Genomic DNA, 17756 nt, shown 5'->3' with positions numbered 1-17756 from the left:
GAACCTCTCAACTTCGCGCACTAGCTCAGGCTCCTTCCCCTTCAGAGAGGTGACATTCCACGTCCCAGGAGCCAGCTTCTGTAGCCGAGGATCGGACCGCCAAGGTCTCTGCCTTCGGCCACCACCCAACTGACACTGCACCCGACCTCCTTGGCCCCTCCCATAGGTGGTGAGCCCATGGGAAGAAGCGTTGAAATAGAATCGTAAAATATTTAGTATAGCGTGTTGCTTTTACGTCCAACAGATGGCGCTGTGTTTTTTTTAAAAATAGCATGTTTTTACCTGTCACAGGTGTGACATCTATATAATATTATATAAAAACACGCGCGTATACGAATGCAACGTTGTGTCAAAATTTCAAAGCAATCAGTGAAGAACTTTCAGAAATTTAAGGTTTTGAACAAACGAACATTTACATTTTTTCTCGGGGTCTTGTTCACGAGTGAGGGAAGAATGGAGCGTGAGATCGACAGGCGGATCGGTGCGGCATCCGCAGTAATGCGGGCGCTGCATCGGTCTGTCGTGATGAAAAAGGAGCTGAGCCGCAAGGCGAAGCTCTCAATTTACCAGTCGATCTATGTTCCTACCCTCACCTATGGTCATGAGCTATGGGTAGTGACCGAAAGAACGAGATCCCGAATACAAGCGGCTGAAATGAGTTTCCTCCGCAGGGTGTCTTGGCTTTCCCTTAAAGATAGGGTGAGAAGCTCAGTCATCCGGGAGGGGCTCAGAGTAGAGCCGCTGCTCCTCCACATCGAGAGGAGTCAGATGAGGTGGCTCGGGCATCTGATCAGGATGCCTCCTGGATGCCTCCCTGGTGAGGTGTTCCGGGCACGTCTAACTGGGAGGAGGCCCCGGGGAAGACCCAGGACACGTTGGAGGGACTATGTCTCTCGACTGGCCTGGGAACGCCTTGGGATTCTCCCGGAAGAGCTAGAAGAAGTGGCCGGGGAGAGGGAAGTCTGGGCATCTCTGCTCAAGTTGCTGCCCCCGCGACCCGACCTCGGATAAGCGGGAGACAATGGATGGATGGATATGTATATATATATATATATATATATATATATATATATATATACAGTGGTGTGAAAAACTATTTGCCCCCTTCCTGATTTCTTATTCTTTTGCATGTTTGTCACACAAAATGTTTCTGATCATCAAACACATTTAACCATTAGTCAAATATAACACAAGTAAACACAAAATGCAGTTTGTAAATGGTGGTTTTTATTATTTAGGGAGAAAAAAAAATCCAAACCTACATGGCCCTGTGTGAAAAAGTAATTGCCCCCTGAACCTAATAACTGGTTGGGCCACCCTTAGCAGCAATAACTGCAATCAAGCGTTTGCGATAACTTGCAATGAGTCTTTTACAGCGCTCTGGAGGAATTTTGGCCCACTCATCTTTGCAAAATTGTTGTAATTCAGCTTTATTTGAGGGTTTTCTAGCATGAACCGCCTTTTTAAGGTCATGCCATAGCATCTCAATTGGATTCAGGTCAGGACTTTGACTAGGCCACTCCAAAGTCTTCATTTTGTTTTTCTTCAGCCATTCAGAGGTGGATTTGCTAGTGTGTTTTGGGTCATTGTCCTGTTGCAGCACCCAAGATCGCTTCAGCTTGAGTTGACGAACAGATGGCCGGACATTCTCCTTCAGGATTTTTTGGTAGACAGTAGAATTCATGGTTCCATCTATCACAGCAAGCCTTCCAGGTCCTGAAGCAGCAAAACAACCCCAGACCATCACACTACCACCACCATATTTTACTGTTGGTATGATGTTCTTTTTCTGAAATGCTGTGTTCCTTTTACGCCAGATGTAACGGGACATTTGCCTTCCAAAAAGTTCAACTTTTGACTCATCAGTCCACAAGGTATTTTCCCAAAAGTCTTGGCAATCATTGAGATGTTTCTTAGCAAAATTGAGACGAGCCCTAATGTTCTTTTTGCTTAACAGTGGTTTGCGTCTTGGAAATCTGCCATGCAGGCCGTTTTTGCCCAGTCTCTTTCTTATGGTGGAGTCGTGAACACTGACCTTAATTGAGGCAAGTGAGGCCTGCAGTTCTTTAGACGTTGTCCTGGGGTCTTTTGTGACCTCTCGGATGAGTCGTCTCTGCGCTCTTGGGGTAATTTTGGTCGGCCGGCCACTCCTGGGAAGGTTCACCACTGTTCCATGTTTTTGCCATTTGTGGATAATGGCTCTCACTGTGGTTCGCTGGAGTCCCAAAGCTTTAGAAATGGCTTTATAACCTTTACCAGACTGATAGATCTCAATTACTTCTGTTCTCATTTGTTCCTGAATTTCTTTGGATCTCGGCATGATGTCTAGCTTTTGAGGTGCTTTTGGTCTACTTCTCTGTGTCAGGCAGCTCCTATTTAAGTGATTTCTTGATTGAAACAGGTGTGGCAGTAATCAGGCCTGGGGGTGGCTACGGAAATTGAACTCAGGTGTGATACACCACAGTTAGGTTATTTTTTAACAAGGGGGCAATTACTTTTTCACACAGGGCCATGTAGGTTTGGATTTTTTTTCTCCCTAAATAATAAACACCATCATTTAAAAACTGCATTTTGTGTTTACTTGTGTTATATTTGACTAATGGTTAAATGTGTTTGATGATCAGAAACATTTTGTGTGACAAACATGCAAAAGAATAAGAAATCAGGAAGGGGGCAAATAGTTTTTCACACCACTGTATATATATATATATATATATATATATGGTTTTGGCAGCCAAGCGCTTTTTTTCCAACCTAGAAGACGTCTCTTGAGATCCGTTTAATCACCTCGTTGATTGCATGTCTTCCAAGGTACTTTCAATACCCATTTCCTGCACAGATTCATCTCCCCTTTTATGAGTGACTGTGTTAGTGGCCATACTTCGTACAGGTCTGTGAACGCACTGAATACTTGTAACTGGTGTCGCCCGTCGGCTACTTTCGACAGGGAATGGAAGCAATTGTCGAGTAACAAAAATTATTTGTAAGTGATTTCACATTGAAGAAATAGTAAAAACTTGATCACTCGGGTCAATACCTAAAGAAATACACACAGCAAATGCAATTGAGAATACACCCGAATCTGTATGATTTAATTGTTGCTGTGCGTCTTCATAAACTATGGGAGGTTTGTAAGGAAACAAAGCATGAAGGAAACGAAGCTGCTCTTAGGTGAGGTTGAATTTTTTATTAGCGTTTAAACTGTCATAGACATGAATTACAGCACCATCATAATAGGTACACAACCAGTGAGTCACTCGTTCAGTCGCTGCAGAAGGTAATATTTGAATATGTTTTGCATTTTGTGGAATGGGCATTATAGATATGTCAGGAGTCCACATTAGCAGAACCTCTTGAGGTTGGAAAATTGTATGCGCAGCTGAAATTTCATTGAATTTGCTCATGTGATCTGTTGATAAATAATCATTATTTACCAACTCATTCATTGCAAAATCTGACAGTGGTAAGATCACTCCTTCCATAACACTAAACACAAACACTAAGTAGACACTAACACTAAAAAACGGCAACACCGCCGGGAAGAACACTAAATGAGATAAAGTAAAAGTCTACTAAACTTCTTTATTATAACTGCTTTATTGTAGCAGGTGAGGGGACGCTGGCGCACGCTTGTTGTTGCCGCTCCTCCCTGTTAACAACACTTTTTGCAAAATTCGCCTTAATTCTGCACTTTCTTACCCTTGTTTTATTTCGTTTATTGTACGTATAGTTCGTGGATACAGCTGACTCGAATTGCATGGATTTGGCTTAATATTTACAGATTTTATAGACTCCACTTTACTGAGAACAGCTGAGTCTGTGGATCATGGGACGAGACCTACGAACATTTCTTTGTACCTGGCGATCTAGCACCTCGGGATGATCTGTCTCCGTGATTATATTCGCTATGCTGATCTGCTCCCGTTTCATCTTACAGTACTCTACGACCGGGAACTGATCTGATGTTCATACTAACCTGGCTTATGGCTCCGGGGCGATCACGCCTGAAATTATCAAGCGTTACTGTTTATGGCTGTGTATTGGAACATCCAAATCCTGCTACCTCCTCCTGCTGTGCTTTCTGCTGCTTGCTATCGCCGCTCACCTACGTTACCACCCCCGCCTGTCCTACCGGCTCCGTCGTGCTGTGCTGCTTCTACACTGCTATCAGCTAAGTATTACTCACTATTTTAGCGCTTTGAGTACCGAGAAAACCGCTATATAAATGTAATGAATTATTATTATTTATTATTAAACACTAAAGTACAAAAACGAAGTAGAAAGTAACACTAAACCGCAACACCGCCGGGAACACCTGCACACCGCGTCTACTAAACACTAAGAAACACTAAAGGAAAAAATACTATTCAGTAAGTACTGCGTCTACTAAACAGTAAATCAGTAAAGGAGAAAGGACTAACCACGTCCAATTGTATCCGGCTGCAGGTCGCAGACTCGGCTTTCCAGAGAAGGGTCCGGCTGCAGGTCGCAGACTTGGCCTTCCACGCCCCCGACCTTCCACGCCTCCTGCCTTCCACAGTCCGCCCCACAACCGCCTATAGTCCGTAGAAAGAGAAGAAAAGCTGCTGTACAGTTTTTCCAATTCGAAAAAGAAAAGGAGCTGAAAACGTTTTCCGACACAGAACAATGGCACAACAGAACCAGGTATGGACTCACAGAATAAAAAGCTCAGTATATTTAAAGAAACTTTAGATCCATTAAACAAAACTAATGAGATGTACGATTATATACAGTATAGCGAATCCAAGTGTTCTCTGTTTATCGTCATTACTGACATATCCTATTTTTAAGCATATCGTTTTAATTATTTTTTTACCTCTTGTATTGTTTCTTTTTAATATTTGCCGTATTATTTCATCTATATTAACTTTTTCACTTATTTATGAGATGTTATGTAGAGAATCTGCAATGTTAGTGTACAATATGAAAGGTATTTATGTTTATCGTCGTCATTAACGTATGTTAAATATCTTATCTTAACTTAGTTAAGTTAGCTATTTATAAAAGCACGTTAGCGCTTTCTGCCAAATTAGTATTACATATTATTTTTGTCTTGATTTCCACAGTCACATTTCTCCATAAAGGCAGAGAATATAAAAACAACTTTGATAACATTGATTAAATATCCAAATGAATCCAAGTGCCCTCTTTGTAAAAAGCACAGAGACTACAGCATCCTGCTACGTCACCTTCAGAGTCATGAAGGCCACATTGTCAAATATGCAGGTAGTATATATACAGGGTATGCTAAGAGTGTGTGCTTGCAAACAATACTGACGTTTACATTTCTGAACTGGAACTTTTTTTAAATACAGGTTAAAAAGCTGAGCATTTTCCGTTGTTTAGCAGATTTTACTATTTACAGATGTAACACAGGGTGTGTCCCAAGTGGCCAATTCCATTGTTGTTTTTGTTTAAAAGTCATTGTCAACAGTTTATTGTATGTCAGTATTTAATATTTTTCTTTGATTATATTTTTTTACCAGCAGACCCCCGTGACCCTGTAGTTAGGATATATAGCGGGTTGGATAATGGATGGATGGTTGTATTAGGGCCTTCCAAGTCAGATGAATAGCCATGGCTGTGGACTTTCCATGTTGATGGTATGACCATTTCATATTGTAACTATCATTTTTTGTATGTCTGTATTTAATGTCGTGTCCAGGTTTCCAAAGGACCATTTTGTGGTGTCTCTGTATTTCATCCTCGAGGCCCCCTTCAGTTTTAATGAGTTGTGTCTCAACTTTAGTCCTCTCTTCTTTCATTGTAGTATTTGTAGAGGGAGGATTATATCTGGTTGCTGGTTCCCATTTTTGTCACCTTCTACAATTTGTGTTATGTTTAACTTATTTTATTATATTTGGTTTTTTTTTAATTTCAACATACTGTCCATAGTGGTTTTGAAGTTCCAGAAATGCCTACCTTTCAAAATCCAGATCATTTAAATGTATGTTTATAATGGTTTGCATAAATATTTTTGTAACATTAAACTCCTTTTAACAACGTGACTCTACTCAGTCCTCTTTAGAATGACATGCTGGCTTTGTGGAAGAGCTGGTGTAGAATGTTACTTGAGAACTCCAGCACCAAGGGGTAAATGAAATTTAAATTTCCTTTAATAACTCTAATTTAGTTCTGCGGCAATATGGCAAATATACTTAGCCATATTGTAAATCAAAGACGAATAGTCCAAATGTTTACCATTATAAACTTAGTGCTTCTTTTTGAAATCACTGAAGTAACTGCTCACATCAGACTGAGCGAGCAAACGCCTTTCTAAATGAAGGCCAAGAACCAAACAAAAAATTAGAAGGTACAGAAACAATGGACAGCCAGGACAGGGTCATTTTTTGTGCTTGTTCTTTTGGTTCTTTTTTAACATTTCCTTAGGTAAATATTATTTTCTATGTTTTTAGGTTTAGACTTTATTGAGCCATTAATGAGAAGACAGAGTAAAGACTTGGCACTACGTCTGAAATGAACAAATGTCTTGCTATTCTGTTCCATAGCACTGCATTCTGCAGATTTCAGATTTTTTCTTTTAGAAGAAACGTCAGCGTCCCTTCTCCAACATCCAGCACAGGGCACTGATGAGCAGGTACAGACACATCATTTTATAAACTTTCATAAGAAAGATAAATTACATTTTGTTGATGCTGGCTTACAATGCCTGTGGTGTAGTGAATAAAATGTATAAAAAGACTTAATGCTTGTCTCAGATGCCGACTGTTAATCGTTAAGCAGTAGGAGTCAAAGCCCAAAAGACTAAAAACCTGTTTTATATCTTCTGACAAACTGTAGTACTAGTACAACTCTTAAAGGCCTTAAAACATTTGAAATGCATTGTGTGCTGTATTAATAATAGTGTATTGTAAGAAACATTGAAGACTTGTAGAATCTGTGATCGAAAGCAGTAATGTTAATAATGTATAATAAATTAAATTTACTGTACATTATTTTTTTTACTTTCCTTACATTCCTTGTAAATGTAGAGGAAAAGGCTATGAGCTTTATGATGACCATTTAAAGAATTTTCTTTCTTTCTTTTTTAATATAATGTATTACAGCAGCATGGAATCCTTCAGCATTTCACCGAGGCACAGAAGTGGTGTGCTGAGAACATTTCTGTGTTCAGAGGATGAATCTCACTCCCTGCATTACTGTCAATGGACAAAGACGACACTGAGGAGGCCCTTCAGAAATTTGATTTGCTATCTGAATTTCCAGAAGAAGAGGAGAGGGAATATGTCTTTAGACATATTTTTTTCACATATGGAAGACATGCATCTGTTTTTAGATTAACGTGAGAGGAAAAAGGAAAATGACTGAGTTTTGTGAGAAAATGTAACAAACATACATGTCCCTCATTGTTCAGTTACAACCTACAATTGTTGTTCTATATTTTATATATTCTTCAACTTTTTTGTAATAAATGTTGCAAACCAACTTCATCTTTACAGTCCATTGTCTTAGTGTTATGTATTAAAATAATGTTTTATAAAGCAGGGCAAGGCAATATTTATTTATAAACCACATTTACAACAAAAGGGTAAAAGAAGTAGTTCAAATATACCGTATGTACACATCAGAAAACTGCAAGAATAACCAGCCATTACATAAAAGATAAACTTCAAATACCCATATATACATATTTATAATCCTGAATGTACGTGAGCCAAAATATACAAACAATGTCAACCTTTTGGAGGGTCAAATGGCAGCAAGAACAAATAAGTCTTTAATGATGACTTAAAAATGGCCTGTGATGGAGCAGACCTAATATAATAAGGAGAGCCATTCCAGAGAAAAGGAGCAGCCACCACAAACACCCGATTCCTCCTTTGCTTCAACCTCGACCTCGGCACAACTAAGAGCATCGGGCTAGTAGACCACAGGGATCTTGTTGGCACATACAAGTGAAGAGGTTCCAAGAGGCAAGATGGGGCTGATCCACTCAAACATTTGAAAACAAGAAACAGAATTTTAAAATCAATTCTGAAATGGACCAGAAGCCAGTGAAGTGAGGTCAGTATTGGTGAAATATGGCCACACTTACGAGAGCCTTCAATAAGTGAACAGCAAAGTTGTGGAATAGTTGTAGGTGTCGTAACAGGGCTTGACCAATACCTACATACAAAGAACTGCAATAGTCCAAACGAGATGTTGTAAAAGCTTGGGTGGCCTTTTCAAGATCACAGAAAGAAAGAAAAGCCTTTACCTTGAAGTCTCAGCTGGAAAAAGCTTCATTTAACTTCACAATCTATCTGTCTGTCGAGTTTGAATGAGCTGTCACAGATCACACTTGGGCTAACTGAAGCTTTATGATACGTATATGGAAAGGGGTCCAAGAGCAATATCAGAGACACTCAAACTTTCTTAACTCTTGGACACCATGATCACAGTTTTATTATCATTTAGTTTAAGAAGATGCATTGCCATCCAGGTTTTAATATCATTCAAGCACACATGGAGAGTCTGTATTTTCTCACTTTGATTTTAGTGGCAAATATATTTAAGTGTCATCAGTATAGAGAAGCCATACTTGTTAACAATGGAGCCTAAGGGTAACATGCCTATCAAAAAGATAGCTGGTCCAAGGATGGAACCCCACAAGTAAGAGGAGCTACAGAGGATGAGAACTCACCCAAATGAATAGAAACGCTCCTATTTCTTAGATAAGATTTAAACCATTTCAGGGCATTACCTTGGATGACTACATACTGTTCAAGGCAGGATATAAGAATCATAAGATCCACAGCATCAAAAGCTGAGGTAAGATCTAGCAGTACAAGAATGGCAGAATCTCCAGGATTAGTAATTGGGAAGAGGTTACTGTTAACCTTTAACAAGGATGTTTCAGTGCTGCAAGAACATCTGTATCTGGATTGGAATTTTTCCAGAATACTATTTTCATCTAGAAATGTTTGAGGTAGGACAACTTTTTCAAAGACTTTAGATAAAAAAGGCAGTTTAGAAATTGGCCTGAAATTTGACACATTAGAGGGTCCTTATTTTGTTTTTTATAATACGTTTCTGCACCACAGCGTGTTTCAAGGCAGCAGGAACACAACCAGAAATCAAGCTAGCATTTATTAAGGTAACAATACGTGGTCTGACAGAATCAAAAAACCCTTAACTAATCAAGAGGGGACACTGACCAGGGGGCACTTTGTAGGATTCAGGCGTTACACCAAATCAGACAACAGAGACGATGACACACACAGGCACAAAGTGGTCAAAGACAGCTGAACACACTATGGGAAGAATCCTGAGCAGGCAGTGACACCGATGACCTAATAACGGTAATCTTATTTACAAAAAAGTACATCTCCGTTTGGAGAGTAAGTTGGGGTATGCAACAAATGACAAATTCCTAATACAAGAAATGTTATATGGCGATTAAATGATTTAAAATCACTAAAAAATTGATTTGTAATTATTGTATTGACCCAAACGAAACATTTTTAAAAGTTAAGTTTAAAATCTGTTAGTTCAGTTCCAAAATAAATAAAAACGACGGTTTATGGAAGTGCAACTTTCAATAATGCAAATGTTTGCATTTCTTTAGAAAAACAAACGATATAATATCTATTAAGCAATTTGAGAGATTGCTTCACTTTTTTTGATAAGTACATATTTATAAGTTAGGGTCCCAGGGAGAACAATTATGCATTAAAACTAAAAACCAGGTAAACGTTTGAAAGTTTAATAACTCCACTTGAAATTTATCAACATTATAGCAGCAGCGTAGAACAAAATTAAGAAAACACAATTCAAGACAGACAATGGAAATGAAAGTATGAACTGTATTAGTAAGCTGGATCATTTAAAAAATTGTTCAATATAAACAATTTTAAAAGTTTCTTTTGAACTCGAAAGTTTAGACCTTTATTTTCATGCCTGTTGATTGCTTTGTTGTGTTATTGATCATCATTTATTTTGTAATATAATAAATTAATGTCATTAACGGAATTTTCCTTTATTGAACGAGGCTCCAGAAATAATGTCAGACATGCCGTTTAGTACAAAAGTACCATAAAAATAATTTCAAATATTTTGAATGATAGAATTCAGTATAATAGCAGTTAGAGCATCCACATTCAAATTTAGTATGGGGTTTCCTTAATCTAAAAATATGTTATGCCCTCTTTCTTTTAACAATCGAATCCTGACTCATAAATTATAAAACTGTTTTTTAAGTAAACACGACAGTAATACCATAAAGAGAAACTCGGATTCTTGCCTCGTGATTGCAGGAAGTCATATTAATATCGTCTTTTAGGGTTCCATGGTAAATCAACGTTACTAGTTTTTCAACGAAAGCGATGTTACAGAGGACGGACGCGAATGCTGGGGGCGTGGTGTGGAAGGCCGGGGGCGTGGAAGGCCGGGGGCGTGGAAGGCCGAGTCTGCGACCTGCAGCCGGATACTCTTGGAGAGAAAAGAAATGAGGTGAATGGGAGGGGAGATGATCACGTGACTCCAACACCCACCTTAACTTTCCGTCTCTCCACAAACACAGCCACACGGATCCCAACTCTCCTTTATATATATAGATATCACTGTATTTTCAACTTTTTAGTCTTGTTTAGTTATGTCAGTTTTGTTTTAGTATAATTTTGTAATCAATATTTTAACACTTCCTTTAATATTTCTATCCGTTAATAGCGCCATCTATTGTTGAAATCTTTAACTATACTTCATATGAAAAATTAATTTGTTAATTAACATGGATTAATTGATCAATTAGTGAAACGTATTATTGATTCATGTATTGTCATCGGAAGTGAGTGAGTGTGCAAAATGTCAAGTCATTGGGTTAGTACTAGGGTGTTGTACCGTGTTAGCCATTATGAATGTAGAGAAAAGCCAAGCAAAATGACACCTTTTATTGGCTAACTGAAAAGATTACAATATGCAAGCTTTCGAGGCAACTCAGGCCCCTTCTTCAGGCAAAGTTAATAAAGTAAAAGTTAATAAAGTATCTATCTATCTATCTATCTATCTATCTATCTATCTATCTATCTATCTATCTATCTATCTATCTATCTATCTATCTATCTATCTATCTATCTACAGTGCAAGTAGATAAGTATTCACACTTCATCACTTTTTCCACATTTTGTTATGTTACAGCCTTATTCCAAAATGGATTAAATTCATTTTTTTCCTCAGAATTCTACACACAACACCCCATAATGACAATGTGAAAAAAGTTTACTTGAGGTTTTTGCAAATATTTTAAAAATAAAAAAATTGAGAAAGCACATGTACATAAGTATTCACAGCCTTTGCCATGCAGCTCAAAATTGAGCTCAGGTGCATCCTGTTTCCCCTGATCATCCTTGAGATGTTTCTGCAGCTTAATTGGAGTCCACCTGTGGTAAATTCAGTTGACTGGACATGATTTGGAAAGGCACACACCTGTCTATATAAGGTCCCACAGTTGACAGTTCAAGTCAGAGCACAAACCAAGCATGAAGTCAAAGGAATTGTCTGTAGACCTCCGAGACAGGATTGTCTTGAGGCACAAATCTGGGGAAGGTTACAGAAAAATTTCTGCTGCTTTGAAGGTCCCAATGAGCACAGTGGCCTCCATCATCCGTAAGTGGAAGAAGTTCGAAACCACCAGGATTCTTCCTAGAGCTGGCCGGCCATCTAAACTGAGCGATCGGGAGAGAAGGGCCTTAGTCAGGGAGGTGACCAAGAACCCGATGGTCACTCTGTCAGAGCTCCAGAGGTCCTCTGTGGAGAGAGGAGAACCTTCCAGAAGGACAACCATCTCTGCAGCAATCCACCAATCAGGCCTGTATGGTAGAGTGGCCAGACGGAAGCCACTCCTTAGTAAAAGGCACATGGCAGCCCGCCTGGAGTTTGCCAAAAGGCACCTGAAGGACTCTCAGACCATGAGAAAGAAAATTCTCTGGTCTGATGAGACAAAGATTGAACTCTTTGGTGTGAATGCCAGGCGTCACGTTTGGAGGAAACCAGGCACCGCTCATCACCAGGCCAATACCATCCCTACAGTGAAGCATGGTGGTAGCAGCATCATGCTGTGGGGATGTTTTTCAGCGGCAGGGACTGGGAGACTAGTCAGGATAAAGGGAAAGATGACTGCAGCAATGTACAGAGACATCCTGGATGAAAACCTGCTCCAGAGCGCTCTTGACCTCAGACTGGGGCGACGGTTCATCTTTCAGCAGGACAACGACCCTAAGCACACAGCCAAGATATCAAAGGAGTGGCTTCAGGACAACTCTGTGAATGTCCTTGAGTGGCCCAGCCAGAGCCCAGACTTGAATCCGATTGAACATCTCTGGAGAGATCTTAAAATGGCTGTGCACCGACGCTTCCCATCCAACCTGATGGAGCTTGAGAGGTGCTGCAAAGAGGAATGGGCGAGACTGGCCAAGGACAGGTGTGCCAAGCTTGTGGCATCATATTCAAAAAGACTTGAGGCTGTAATTGCTGCCAAAGGTGCATTGACAAAGTATTGAGGAAAGGCTGTGAATACTTATGTACATGGGATTTCTCAGTTTTTTTTAATTTTTAATAAATTTGCAAAAACCTCAAGTAAACTTTTTTCACGTTGTCATTATGGGGTGTTGTGTGTAGAATTCTGAGGAAAAAAATGAATTTAATCCATTTTGGAAAAAGGCTGTAACATAACAAAATGTGGAAAAAGTGATGCGCTGTGAATACTCTCCGGATGCACAGTATCTAGAAATTGAGCCAAGCCTGACTCCTTGTATATTAAAGACAGGACTACTATCAGAAAAAAAACAAAAACTTACAACATAACACATTTAACGAGCAAGAAGAGGCCATTCAGCCAATCAGCACTTACTGAGTGGAAGATCTTGTGGTTTGCCCTGAAGTCTGCCATAATTTTTGTTTGCTGTTTGCAGATTTGAAGATGCCAGTTGAAGATAAATGTGATGCCTCTGATTTCCAGATCCAGGTGTTTGAACCTAAAGACTATCCAGCTGTCAAAAGGCTGTTCATTGATGGCACCATGGAAGGTGTCGCTCCAGCTTTCAAGGAAGCTCTACCTCATCCAGTCAACATGGCTGTCCTGGCAGGCATTGCCGCTCTTACATATGCCCTGCCAGGCCATCTCAGATGGCTAGGATTTGTGGTGGCCACTGCCTGGATCATAGCTGTCTACTGGTGCTGCCACATGTTTTATGCCTTTTATGTTAATGACAAACTGGCATCAGAGATGAAAGACATTGAGAAGCACTTTTTGTCATCACCTGGTGATTGTTATTGGGTGGCAGAACATAAGAAATTAAAAGTCATAGGTGGAATGGTGGCAGTGAAGAGTTGTGCTGGTGCATCAAAGAAAGAAGTAATCACACGTGACCGAAAAAGTAAACTAAGAAAGAGCACATCTGCGAACATTACATCTGCTCAGGAGGAGATGGGTGATGAAGGTCCACGACAAAATAATGCACAATCTGATACCAGTCATCACAAAGCAGAATGTCAAGACACTGCAGAGAGCTGTGAGATGTTCCGGATGATAGTAGACAGGCAGTACCGTCGCCGTGGACTTGGTGTTCGACTGACTCAGACAGTGCTGGACTTTGCTCAGAAACATGAATATAAGAAGTGTGTTTTGGAGACGACAAAAGCCCAGAAGGCTGCACAGAAGCTGTATCTCAAAGTCAGATTTCAGCTTATTAAAACATATACCCCCGACATTAACATATTTATCAGTGTCCTAACTGGGGTGAAGGAACTTTACTTTGAAAAGCAGCTTTAGTGGCAGCCCCTCAGCTCATTCAGCCTCTTTATAACAGTTGTTTTCAAACTGGGGGCTATGGACCCCAGCGGGTCTATCAGGCTGAACTTTGCTGGCTACAGCACTCCTGGCGAGGTTGACATTCCAAAAAAAAAAACCAAAATTCAATCCAACTTTAAAGAGAGTCTTTGTTTTGACTGTGTTTTTAAATAAATATAACTGAACATGTTCTGCAGTTGTTGCATGAAAGTTGTCCTGTGTCAATGTATTTATAGACAAGTGCTGCAGTGTACCCAAAAGGGTGGGTTAGTGGGCATTAAAAAGGGCCGTGAGTTATACAACAGCATTACCCGAGTCCCCATATCATGCTAGGCTGCATTTTACTTCCCCTGCTCCGTCTCACAGCACTCCTGCAGCGAGTCTCCATTCCAGTCTCTTTCACTCGTCCTTGTTCTCCTATTCTAAGTCCACCACCCACAAGGTCTGAGACTACAGCCCCATCTCGCTGCCCACCACTTTCAGCCAATCCATGCCAGGATGGAGACTGCCTGAGAATGACACGCCACGACTGGCGGAGTTTTGCAAAAGTGTGTTGTAACAGGTGAGTGGATCTCGATTCAGATATAACTGTATAGTTTTTTGTAAACTCAGCATTGTACAGTCAATCATCCTACTGTTTTTACATCAAAAATTATTTGTTAAAAAATTATTTTGCATATGCATGGAAAATTAGAAACATAGACCCACAAAAAATATCAGTAATCCCTCGTTAACCCTCTTGGGGATGGGGTTTGGTTAAAGAAATGTCCCCTTTACTGGTGCCTAGCAAGAGTTCAGGTAAAATTTCAGGTTAAAAAGTGGAAGTACTTCAAACTTTTATAATTGCAGGAGGTGGTACACCAAGAAAAACGGTGGAGTATTCTGGCCTAGAGACGTGATACTGTATTAGGTCATGTATTTGTTAGTAGTCTGCTACAGTTAAGCATTTGCTGTTAGCAGAAACCAAGATCCAGGAACATGGCCTGGCTTTGCAGGATTGGGTTTATATGAGTGGGGTGCCCTGGCCAGGTGGTTCATTTTTGGGGGGTGTCTTGGCTTAAACTTTGAGAACCCCTGCTCTAGATTTTCTATTTTATGTTTATGCCTATAACATTGACCTGACCTGTGTTGTTCTTAACATACTGCACTTCTACACCACCAGTTTCTGCAAACAGGAATCCAGTTGAACAAACACTGGTGCCACATTTTTTTTTTTTTTTTATCCAAACAGGTTCATATTAACAATTCAACTGATGTCTTGGTTTGTTTAGCAGACTGGCTGTGCTACTCTAAGATGGGTTGACGTTTCAGTAACAAACATAGTCCTCAGCGTTAACAATATGTTTCTGTTATATGCCAGTGGTATGGGATTCATAAAAGTAGTGTTAATATTTGAGATGTGCCATATGTTGAAATGACAAATGCATTGCATTTTATTATAACAATTGTTTGTGATGTGCCATCTGTTGGAATGACAGAGACCTAGCAACTGGACATACACAGACACTTGTCCTAGGATATGTACAGTATCTCAAACATTAACACTGTTCTTACAAATCCCATACCAAATGGCATATAACAGAGGCACTGCAAACATTAACACTGAGGTCTACGTTGATTACTTGATTTCAACTCATCTTAGACAGACAGCACAGCTAGCCCTTTTATTAAGATGGATTTTCTGATCTAATTTCCCAGTCAAAAATGTACCATTACATGTGATTTACTATTAAAATGTTTTTTTTTTTTTTTAATTTTCTGGTGTGTGTTTATAAGACAAAATCAAGTGCTTTCTTTTTCTTAACTTTTAGCACTCTTTGTGCCTGTACTTCATAGCTTTTTTTCTGAGCCATTTGCTCCTTTGTTTTTATTCTAACACTGTAAATGAGAATGAACACTGCAGAGGAGCAGCTTGGCGGTGACATGTTTTTAACTTTGTGCTCACTAGCATGCAACTTTGGCCCACAAAGTCACTCCCTTCTATTCCTTCAGCTTTCCCTTACACTCATCCATGACAGATTCTAGAGGGCCACACTTGCTGTAGGTTTTTGTTCCAGATACTTTTTAAATTAGTAACAAGTAGAATTGCTTATTTCGCTTTAATTTTAATTAATTCCCTATTTAAAATGTTCTTTTTTTAAAAGATGAAGGCCTAAGTCATTTTGCTAGTGCTCACAAAAAACAGAAAACGAACAGTTTAGAAAATGCCTGGTGTGACAGAATGAGAACTCTAAGAAGCCATAAAGTTAAATAATGAGCTTCATTAGCAGCAAGCACTTGCTTCTAATTCGAGTGAGAATAGTGGACCTCCAGGAGTCAAGTCTGAGATACCTGATTTAGCTGCTGTGGCCCACCAGGCTGGCAGCGCCAGCTTAACCCAACACAGACAAACGTGGGACACAAGTTCAAGGCACACAGGTTTTATTTTTTTCTTGTGGGACACACCTTCCCTGTTTGGACAACACAGTCCAAAGCACAGCACACAAACAATACTCCTCCTCCTCCACTCCTCTGGTCAAGCTTCGTCCTCCTCCTCCTCCTCCTGACTCTGGCTCCCGGAGTAGTGGCTCCTTTTATAACGCACCCGGAAGTGCTCCAGGTACTTGATTACTCGTTTCCGGCAGCACTTCCGGGTGTGGCGAAGAACTGCCTATAAGGGCACAACAGCTGCTGCTGCAGCACCCCCTGGCAGCACCCGCGGATCCCAACAGGGCTGCACCACACTCCAACTCCCATGAAGCCCTGCTGGAGTCTGACGCACTGCTGCAAACCAGTGGGGTTGCCATCTAGCGTCCCTGGGGAGGTAACGCTCTGGCCTTGCTTGCTCCCCCGGTCCTCCCAGCATGCTACACTGCTAATCTGATGGCAAGCTTTGCTGGTTGAGGAAAAAAGCCACAATTAAAGGGTCTGAGTCATAAAATGCAAGTCAATTAAAATTTAAGGCAAAAGACAACTGTTGAATTTGCAGCAGTAATTGGCTAGAAATTAACAAAGTGGTTTGAATGAAAACCTGCAGCCACTGCTGCCCTCCACGATCCGCGCTTGCCACCCCTGCTCTACCACCAGTGAGCGAGGCGGGCAGACTGACAACTTCATTATTGCAAGCAACAGGAAATCATTACGGGGATGTTAGGATTTACCTTTTGCACATCCTATCTCTGACACACTAACACTGAGAGGACTTCCAGCTAATGAATTATCCATTATGGGGGGGGGCGCTCCTTTATATAAACAGCAATACACCTGCATACTGCCTCACTGGGAGAGGGCCTGCCAAGTCAGAACTTTTCTTTCTTTGGAATTTTCTTGCTTTATAGTCATTCTGGTGTGTGTTCGGACCATAGTGTATGAGTATATATATTGATTTATCTATCTCTTTATGTGTGCATTTATTGAAAGAGCTTATGTAAAAAGCCTAATTTTCCCCTGGGGACAAATAAAGTTCCATCTAAAGGGCGAAGATCTGGAGCAAGAATTAAAGTAAAGTGGAAAGGATTCAGAACTGGCCTGACTCCACATAACGAGAAATGCTTCATTATTTTATATAAGTTGTATGAACTGTTACATCTCATGAGGAATCACGACAAATACAAACACTTTGACATTTTGGGTACCGTGGATAACTGGCTTAATCCCCTTCTTTCAGATGCTGTTTTAATGTTCAATGGGTTTCATCACACTGTGTGGGAAAAGCAGGATGAACAGTATGTGAATGCACAATGGTGAAAAAAGGGAGCACAATTATTACAACTAAATGTGTGATTCAGATGTTGAGATGACGATTGAGTCTGTCCATGTTACTGCCCAGGGAAAGAAGTTTCATCATCCAGGCTGACTCGGCCACAGAAATGATTCACCGTGTCTAGGTAGGAATATCTTAATGGTGAATCGCTCTCAGTGTTGGTGACTTCAAACAAGACAACAGACGTCTGTCAGCATTTTCCACTCA

At 40.3% G+C, this 17756-nt stretch overlaps 1 long non-coding RNA gene across 1 annotated transcript; it reads left to right on the top strand.

Moving 5' to 3' along the window:
- The first annotated feature begins 4530 nt into the window (after positions 1-4530).
- LOC127526567 (uncharacterized) lies at positions 4531-7484 on the top strand. Its single transcript, XR_007934058.1, has 4 exons — positions 4531-4665; positions 5687-6114; positions 6438-6619; positions 7089-7484. It is a non-coding gene; the product is annotated as an uncharacterized LOC127526567 (long non-coding RNA).
- Positions 7485-17756: the final 10272 nt, after the last annotated feature.

This window comes from Erpetoichthys calabaricus, chromosome 2 (assembly GCF_900747795.2).
Source record: "Erpetoichthys calabaricus chromosome 2, fErpCal1.3, whole genome shotgun sequence".
Taxonomy (NCBI): Eukaryota; Metazoa; Chordata; class Cladistia; order Polypteriformes; family Polypteridae; genus Erpetoichthys; species Erpetoichthys calabaricus.
Note: the sequence above shows the minus strand (reverse complement) of the source record. Positions and strands in the feature narration are given on the sequence as shown.